We start from the raw sequence: 10,417 nt of genomic DNA on the forward strand, positions 1-10,417 counted from the left end.
TAGGGGAGAGGAGAGTTTTCAGCATTTGACTTATTCATTGTATTTTTGAAGCCTGTGCATGGCTGTCAGCATGCGTTGAGCAGAGGGACAGATTTCTGCAAGCTCAGAGACAAGCTGGGTTTTTGCTATGGGAACATCTCTGGAGCTTGTTTCATGCATTTGCTGAACACAATTTGTCTCAACCACCACTAAAAAAAATAGGCTAATTTGATACTTCCATTGTCACCATCCTTGGGTTTCTCTGGTTTCTGACTCGTTGCTGGCTATTAAATATTGTTATGGCCAGTCTTGACATTCTCATGATTACTGGTTTATTACTGGAGTTTGTTTTGAAAAAAAAAATTAAATATTAAAATATTAAATTATATTAAATTTAATCAGTAAAAATAATTTAAAAAATACAATTTATACTGTTTATTGCATGAGCAAGGCTGCTGCCCAAGGGAGGACGGGCTGGAAGCGGAGGGTGGCCCCAGGCAGAGGCAGTGCCCCCAGCCAGCCCTGTAGCAGGGAGGTGGGTGGGCAGAGCAGGGTGATGGGGGCAGGGTGCCTTAATAATCCCACACACAGCAGGGTGGAGAGTCAGGCTCAGGGTTCACCCAGGACCAGAGACAGGACTGGAAAGAAGGCTGACATGTATGCCCAGGATCCACACAGAAGGCAGGACCAGAGGACTGCACGCCTGCAGCAGCCACCAGAGCAGCACTGGCTGCCAGCCCCACGCCGCCACGGAGCCCCTGCACCGCAGCAGAGGGTGTGTGGAGCATCCCAGCTGGGGGTGTACCCCATCATGGCCTGGGGGTGCCCCCAGGGCTCTGACTTTTATGATCTTCACCACCAGCAACTGCATACATGACTTACTGAAACCACATAATAGTTCATCAATACGTAACATCAACTCTCTGAAGGGCCTTTTCATAAGCTTAGAAATCAACTTCAGCTCTTTTCTCAGAGAATAGATGATTTTACCAATCCATAGTAGATAGTCTATTACATTAAATATTTGAAAGATGTGATATTTCATCTAGTTGTGAGAAAGCTTTTAAGCTCATTGATAATAGTGTCAGTGCTTCGCTTTTCTTAGTCTTGTTGCTGTACGTGAGACTGGACAGGCTCACCGAGCAGAGGCACTATTACAATTTTCAATAATTGTGTTATGATTTTCCTTATAATTGATGATCATTTGACAGAGCTAACTTCTAGAGTTGGGCGATTGCTTGAGACACTCAGGCTTTTGCAGTCACCTAAACTAAGGTGCTTTAAGCAGTTACTGCTCAGAGCTCTTTGCTGAGCTCCAGCAGGTACTCTGGCACATCAGTTATTACTGAGGTGTATTCTTGAACCTCTGCAGTTGACAGCAAAAGATGTACTAGTGCTGACCCGTGTCGATTTTCCGCTTCTTTTTTTATGCTAAGCTGTAAAGTGGTAGCTATCAGGAGTTGCTGCCAACCTAAAGAAGCTCTTCCTGTGGAGGGAAAATGAGGAAAGAGCTGGGTGGACAACTGGGGGAGGTAACAACTGTAACCAGCCTTGCCCCACTGCAAACTCTAATTTAAAGGGAGGGTAGGGGTGGGGGTGGGGAGAAGTCTCTAACTTTCAAGAATGCAAGTCCTCAAACTGGAAAAAAGTCAAAAAGCTAACAAACCCATCAGCCAACCAACACAAAGTAAGTGAATAAGGTAATTACTGGAAAAAAAGAAAATCTTCATCAATACTGATTTAGACTTCCACGTCATGTTGTAGCTTGCCATCGTGACTGGCACTGGAAACACAGGTTTTGAATCTCAGGATTTTCAATTATGTGACTGAGAAAGGATTTGAGTGAGCAGTGCTGGTTTTCTCTCCCTTCTTGTTACTGCTAAGGTTGCATTTACTTGTTTTGGGTTGTTTGTTTTGCCTTTATGTTGTTGTTGGTTTTGTTTGGTTTTCTTTTTTTTTTTTCCCTTCCATATTCTAAACTGGCCAGAGAGCTGAGTGATGCTCATGCCGTGTGATAGCTGAGCTAAGGAGCGCGTTGCAGTCCCTGCGCACTCTTCATTGCCCGTGTCCTCAGGACCTGGTCCACTGTCACTTACCTTATGCTCTCATAGAACTGATTTGACTTAGCTGGGTTTATTCCAGATTGGTAGGGGATAATATTACAAAACTTATTATCTCCTAGCAAACCTGTCTTTGGAGACATAGGAGTAGGTCCTTTGGGAATACCCTTCCTGTAGTTGTACTGAAAGAGAGGGCATGGAATCGCTTCCTATGGACTTGGTTACTATTACAGATCTGAAGTTCTATAATTCTGAGAGATAAACGGACAAAAGGCGTCTCCTGCTTTTGCAGGGCAAACTCTATTGAGTCGGCCGGCTCAGATCACACTGACTGCGCAACATCAGATGCCCTGAATCAAATAATTGGTACAGCCACGCCAACGCCCTGCTACTTCTGGCCATGCCTGTGTTTGACACTTCGGAGAAATGTGCAAAAAATTTCCATAAACCACCTGGCCGATTGTTCAAGTTACACGTCTTGATTATAAAAGTTATGGATGAAGAAGCAGAAGTCAGAGAAACTGATTATTTTTTTCTAGCTGAGTGCTCACACAGACACCTTGTATTTTTAACAGCACATGAAGAAGCTGCCTTTTGTTTCTCGCTATTTTTCTAAATGCTCATATTTTATGAAGCTTGCACATACTAATTCACGGGCGTACAGGACTGGACTATTAAGACTCATTAAATGCATTGATTTGTCTTTCTTCTTTCTGTTTCTTATCAGTCATTAATGATGTACAATGACTTGTCTCCATTTTTTTCATCTGTTTTCATCTATATTCCTCATATTTTATCTTGAACAAAGAGTAGTCTTGTGCCATGAAGGCTCATCAAAGTTGTAATTACATTTCATTCATCTGCATTGAACTGTCTGTCACCTGTTAGCATTTTGAATGCTCTATATGTCTTTCTGCACTTGTCTGCATTCTTCCTCATTATTTACTCCTCCTCGACCATCCATTACTGATTGCTAACTGCTTTCTGCTTTCTGCATTTAATTTCTTTAATTACCAGCTGTGTTTGCAACCTTCTAGCAGTTTCAACCCAGAAATATTGGTAATGCTTTTTTCCACATTTAGCAAGTGTTTATACTCTTAAACCTAATGTTTATCTACAAGACCAACGTGCCAGAGCAAGGCAGGATAAATCTTGGGACTGGGGATCTGTTATACCCCACAGCTGTCTACACACTTTTTCCTAGCCTATCTTTTATGCTCTGGACACCGTCCTTGACATAGCCTAAAACTCATAAGCACTCCGGATTCTTTGTTGTAAGTAATTTCTTTTGTGATGTAAAATTGCCTGCTGGTAATGACTAGACTGGTGGCCAGCAGGGGGTAAGGACTCTTACTGATGGCTTGTATTCCTTATTCCTTTTATAATGCATCATGTTTTCTTTTTATTTAATTAAAATACTGCCTTCATTTTTTCTTCTCACGTAACTGCCTATGCTTGCCTTTGAGATCTTTTTCCTCCTGCGTACCTGTTTCATCCTTCATGACATCTTATTTTAAAAGAGCACATGCTATCAGCAAATCTGCCTTTTCACATGCATGCAATACCTCGCAAAGTCCCAAAAGGTGATTTACAACTTGGATGAAGAACCCAAAGGCCTGCTTTTAAAGAAATAAATTTCAAAACCATAAATTATGGGCTGTACAGGTATTTTATTCCTTACCTGTAAAATGGATAAATGAGCTTTGTTTCCTTCACAGGGAAATCCTTCTCATAAGTAGGTGAAGGTTATCGGGTAGAAGATTCCTGTAGCAGGATAAAATGGTGGATATGCTACAGCTCAGATCCTTAGCTGCTGTGCATTGTTATAACTTCAGTGGATCCAATGAAACTAAGGTGGTTTGTATAGAAGGAAAACGTGAATGTGCATGGGTTTGTTTCTTTGTTTTTGCTTTCAACAGAGATTCAGGCAGCTCTAGCTGTAGTATCGTTACATCATGCATGCTGGTTTCAAAGGCCTAGGGACTTTATTTGAATTCAGGTGACCAAAGTGTATATAGTGCTTAGTAATTCTTTAGACTAGAAATACTAACAGGCCACAAGAAATCTGCCGAGGCTCAGTTTACTTTCATATCTCTCTCTAATCAATTTTTCAAATACTTTCACCGAAACAAAAATTTCTGACAGCCTGTGCAAAGTGTTACAGAGTGTTAAAAAGAGCAGAAGTCATCACAAAAGTGAAAAGTACATCACCAGCCTTCTGAACTTTTCATATACTGGTTTAATTTCAATTAATTTTGTAAACACCAGAAATACTTTATATCTTTTATATATTCTGTAATGAAATTAAGCAAAAAAGTCTTTAAGAGGTGTCAAATTTTTAAAGTAGCAATGTAATCATCTAAGGAGTCTATGAAGCATTGCTAAAGTGTGCCTAATTTTACCTAAAAATGTTTGTATTAAGCTAGTAGGTTTCAACTGAGAAAGAACATACTGCTTACAAAGATAACCAAGCTCTCGATAATCTGTCATGATGGTTAATTATCTTCAATGCTAATTACACATTTGAGTTTGTCTGCCTTGAATTTTCAGTCATTGGTTGCTGCTACAGATTATGCATCATTTTCTTCATGCAACTAATTAAAAATGATCAAATGACACAGGAACCTTCTCTTTGAAAGGAAAATGGATTTTTCTCCTTAACCCTCTTAAGTGATGAAATATTTCTTTTTTTCTTTTCGCTGTTTTGCTGGGTCTTACTGGTTCGTTACCAGTTCCTTGTCATCTGCAGCATCCCCCACCCACACCTCCCAGCTGACTTTTGTCTCATTTTCTGTCCAAAACATCCGAACGCATCACCTGTTACCAATACTGCCATTCACCCACAAGAAACAATCAAGAGCTAGGTACTTGTCCAAGACTCCTGGCAGCTCTCCATGTTTGAAAGATGGAGGAATTCTGTTTCTAGCCTATTTCCTGATCTTCATCAGCATAAAGCATGACATGGCTCTGCAGAAACTTCTGAACCTCCGCTGGGAACAGCTGGTCACACAATGGGGATGGAACAGGTCTGTGGTATTGCCTAGGCAGCCGGTGGAAAACACATTTCCAGCTGCAGCAGCCAGAAGGATCTCCATTCTGGCCCTCAGGGCACAGGCAGGGCCATGTTTGACTTCCCATGCCCTCTGCTTCTCTGCTGCCCTGTTGCCAAACCTGTCAGTTTTTTGTCCAGCCATTTCACAGCTTGCTTGTTCCTGCCGTTTAATTTGCCTTGCTAAATACTATAGCACATTCAAGCCTTTCGACCGACTCTGCTGCCATTTAATCACCTTTGCTAGCTTTCACCTCCTTTCTGCCAATGGATTAGCTCCTCCACTGCTGCCACTTGCTAATTGAGGTTGCTATTTCATTCATCTGTGCTGAGGTATGCTGTGGATTAACTGTTTCTTACTATTAGTTCTTAACTTTGACTCATTTATTGCTGCAAATGACATAACTTCTCCTGCTGCTTTTCTCGTACTCCTTCTCCCCCCTCCCTTTCATTTCTTATCTTCCCTTTTTCTTACCACAGAATCTCAAGCCCTAAATCACTATGCATAACGTAATAAGCACGAGTGACTGTGCTGTTATAACTTACAAAAGAAAATGAAAAAGAGTCAGGGAAAATGCCACAGTTAATCTCTGCTGCTGTATTTTATACAGCCATTTTTGCCCCCGCAGGACAGGTACCACCAAATGCTCGCAACTTCCAACTTTGCCCCAGCTTGCCCTCAGTCAAAGGCAATATGAAGTGGAAGATGAAATGGCCACAGCCCATAGACATGCATCTCTTCTGGAAATTACTTTTTCTTTTTTCTTTTTCCTCCCAACAAACTATATCTTCTCCTAAAATTTTCTCCCCCTGTTTTACCACCAGTGCTTTCTGGTATCAAAACACAGTACAGGGCACACCGGAGACCACCACAGCCTTCATTTGCAGTTCTGCTTAGCAATGGTGGCTGAAAGCAAAACCTCTGTGCCAGCGGGTACAGCTGACAACATCATTTAGAGCTACTGTCTGCTCAGCTGGTTATTGCTACAGCCTCTCCACCTAACAACAAGTGCTCAAATTCAGTGTATTTTGGCTCTCCTACACCTGCCGCACTACTGCCAGGGGAGTTTATGGAAGGAACCAGCCTGAGACCACTGTAAAGTAAAGAGATATTGAGCGAGAGGCAGAATCTGGCTATATTCGGGACCTTGTGGCACAATTTCTGATCGAGAGTCTCCTGCCCTGTGGAGTTGCCACCTAGTTTTCTTCCTGAACCAAACTGAAGAGAGAGAATTTCTGACTGGAACATGTTTTAGGCCACATATCCCAAGTCCTTCCCCACCTTCCAATAACAAAAGCTCTGTGGTGTGACTGAAACTGAATAGATACCTTCTGGCCACCCGCCAGGGCATGAAAGCATTTTAGGAAAAGGAAGGATGTGACCCGTTTTGCATTTTGGGAACTCAGTGGCCATATGTTGAGGGAGGATTAAGGTGTGTGTGTGTGTGTGTGGCTTCTGCAATGAGACAGCCCTTGCTGTCTTGGTCCAAATAGTTCATCCAATTTATATTGAATTTTCTGCACATCTGTGACCTGTCTCCTCATCAGTTCCTCCCTCTGGGGTGAAAGAGTGGCAAGGTGGCTGGTGGCACCACGCTTGATTTGAAAGCTGTTAGCAAAATGAATCCCCTAAAGAAAAAGATGCAGGGAACAATCTATAACTTACACTGTTTGTGCAACCTTCAATGGAAGTGTGAGAGGAAGGCTGAAGGGAAAATCAAAGATATGAAAGATAAAAAGCATGAGGTGGGGTGGAGGAAAGTTTGGAGGCAATGAATATCTGAAAGCTGTTTCATATCACGTAGATTTGGTGTATCATTATCAGCAGCCTGCCTTTTGTTTGGGGTGGTTTTTGGGTGTGGGGAGGGGGTTGTACTTCTCAAACCATGAAACAACAGGACAAACCAGTCGCTTTTCAGAGTTAAATGCAAATTAACACAATATTTTCTGAAAATTATTTTTTTGTTCTTTCTAGCATAGGCAGTGATCTTCATCCATACGAATGTATAGTGTACAAATGCATATATACACAAAGAAATATATTTGTATAGCCAGGGATCTGCCTATACTGGAATAATCTTTAAGCTAAATTCAACATTTATACAACTTGTCTCTCCATATTTCCCCGGCGTGTTTAGATGAAGTAAGCCTCAGCTTTCTAATTGTCATGATTGAACCCCAGCTGGCAACCAAGCAAAACCAGCACACTAATAAAAGACCAGACCCTCTCCCTTTCCGCCCTGCGCAGCCTGTTCACATGGGAGATGCTTTTGGAGCCCTAAGAAGAGGAGAGATCACTTCCTAGCGTGTGTCCTACTTCAGCTGGATGCGGCGGCATGCCCTTTCCCATTGCTTACCTGGTGTTTGAGCTCTGTGAAGCCATCCCCTCCCCATGGGACTGTCTCCTGCTCCAGTCAGTGGGAACTGTCTGGTTCCATGTCAGCCCGTTACCAGTCCTGACTCCAGCCGAAGAGCGATGGAAGAGCAATGCCCTTTTGGAGCCGGTGCGAATCACAGAGCATCCACTCTGGATGCCTTGCTTAGTGGTGAATCGCTGAATGCTGGGTGGGGAAGGAGTCTTGGCATTGCTGGGATGGAAAATCCCCCTCTCCTATCTTCTCAGGAGGCAATGATTAGCCAAAGGTAAACCCTCTTGGACTCCAGTCTTCCAAAAGAACCCATACAAGTCACCACGGCTAGCAGTAAATGCCTTGCTATGTTGAAATCTCAAAAAATTTGCATTTTCTTGCGGGCTTTAAACTTTTGAGTCATAAAAATGACGTCAGCCTGATTGCCTGATTGCTTTTCCTCTGTGTTTTGTTCCTAACTTAAGAGCAGTAGTTATTTTCACAGCAGTTGACAATATCATCTCTTAAAAGCTGGAAAACCTCATAAATGATGTCGCAAAGGTTTGATATTCTCTCAGGGATGGCCAAGCCTGTGCTGTTGCCCCCCGTTCTGGGTTTCTGTAAAGGAGGAAGGAGTTGCTCTCACTGTTTTAATCCCCAGTTTGAGGTATACCTGTTACAAAGTCGATGACAGGTGTTCTGCATCCTCCACCTCTCAGAAAACAGCTTACATTGATAGAAACTGTATTAGTCTTTAGATCTCATAAAAAGCCATCTCATGCGGGTGACGGCAGCATGCCAATATTTTTGGCACAGGTAAGAGAAACCTTGAATTATGAACAAGTTACCGCTGGAATCTCAGCAGATCCAGTAATTAATTGTGTTCCTACGGAAGTTTGTGCACATTTCTGGAGGTTTGTAGCAATATATAGGTTTGGTATTGTTTTTCATAGGTATGCTTGACTTGCAGCTGAAGAGTAAATAGAATTTGCAAAACTGTAAAATATATAATACGGGCAAAGAGAAGAATATCATTATGTGACTGGATATGTCTTTACACAGTGTAGAATAATGCATTGTTCCAGAGAAAGTTTTCTAGCCTGTTGGGTGAATAAGATGCATTTCTTACAGAATTCCAATAGTATGTTCATAGTATTATGGGGAAAATTGGCTAATTACTACTAAGGCCATTTAAATGAGTTTCCCGTGTATATTTACCTGGGAGACTCCTGCTGCTTGATAGGAGTTTTCAGCAATTTTTGTCTAATCTCCTAAATAATGTCCCCTTTAATTCTAACGGAAAAGAAATAGGCTGGAAAGCCATAAGCAAGGCTTTAATTTAATTTGCTTGTTTAACTAAAGCTAAACAAAATTTCAAGATAGTTCACACTTTAAAAAGCAAATTGCAACAAACCTAAAGAGGTACATTTAATGGAAATTCAGTGAGCCAGGGCCAGGGATCTGAGACCAGAGATCACAAAGATTGGTGAAATATGTTTCTGATGGACAGAGGTAGGAAGAAGTACATGACCAGTACGTGCAGCTCGGCTGGCACAAATGCCTTTGATATAGTCATTCCAAAATGTGCTGTGACTCGAATACTTTGTTTTCCTTGGTGGGAAATTGGCATGAACCTGAAGAGGAAATGCAGAATTTATACAGAATGATGTGTAATAACTCCAGTAGTACCTTGTACAAGTGCTAGAGAGGTATATGGGCATTCAGGACAAAATCTTTGCGAGACAACTTGACAACCAGGACATCTCTTCCAGGGGCTTCCTTCCTGCTGTTCCTACAGCACTGCTTTAGCACATTGCTGACAGTAGGGTCAACTCACTGCCAGTTGAAGTTGCTCAGGGCTTTATCTTATCAGATCTTGAAAACTTCCAAGGATGGAGACTGTACAACCTATCTGGGCAACCTAGTTCATCTTTACTGCTTTCATGGGGAGAATGTTTCACTATGTGAAACGCTCTTCCTTTGGTTTATGCTTCTTGTCCCTCATCCTCCCACCACACATCACTGTGAAGAGGCTGGCTGTGTCATCTCAACACCCTCCATGTAGGTGCTAGGTTACCCTGAGGCTACCTTTGCCTCCAGGCTGAACAAGCCCTGGTCCCTCAACCTCTCTTCAGGGCAAGGCATCCACCCCCCAGTCCTGTTGGTGCGCCCTGCAGAACTCACTCCTCTTTACCAATGCCTTTACTAGACAGAGTGGGACAAAACTGGACAGTCTTGTAGTGGACTGATGAGTGGTGTGTAAATGAGAATAAACACCTCTCCTGATTTCCCAGCGGCGCTCCCCTCCTGCCCCTGCAGCTCAGGATGCAGCTGGCCCTTGCTGTTGCAGGTGACGCTGGTGGCTCACCCTCAGCTTGGTGCCCACTAAGATCCCCAGGACCTTTACAGCAGGGCTGCACCCAGCCCACCCGCTCCCAGCCAGTGACGTTGCACCAAGCTCTGCTTCCCACTGGCAGGACTTCACGTTTGTCTTTGCTGCGTTCCTTAAGGCTCCTGTTGGCCCCATTCTTTCAGCAGGTCTGTGTCCCTCCACCCTCAACTGTATTGACTGTTCCCCCTCCTTCTTGGTGTCACCTGCAAACTTGAAGAAAGAGCGCCTCATCACCTCCTTCAGGTTATTGCTAGAGATGCTAAACAGGACGGATATGTATGCAATGTTTGTGTTTCCAGAAATTCAAGTAGTTCATCAGGTCTTTCTGCTTCTGAGACTCACAAAGTCTCCCTCCTAACTGTTCTCAACTGACCAGCTGAAGAGATTTGAGCTAAGGGTAAATTGTATTATAACACCAGAGAAAGTCTTTATTTCACTCAAAATGTTGTCTGAATGAAGACTGAGAGATTGTGTGGTTCATAATATTGGGCAGGCTTTCAACAAAGGGATTTCAAGAAAATCTCTGGTTCAGCAAATGCATAAAAGCAAGTCTTTTGATTTTCATAGCTGTACAGTGTGGTGCTGGCAG

The sequence above is a fragment of the Falco peregrinus genome, chromosome 1 (assembly GCF_023634155.1).
Source record: "Falco peregrinus isolate bFalPer1 chromosome 1, bFalPer1.pri, whole genome shotgun sequence".
NCBI lineage: Eukaryota > Metazoa > Chordata > Aves > Falconiformes > Falconidae > Falco > Falco peregrinus.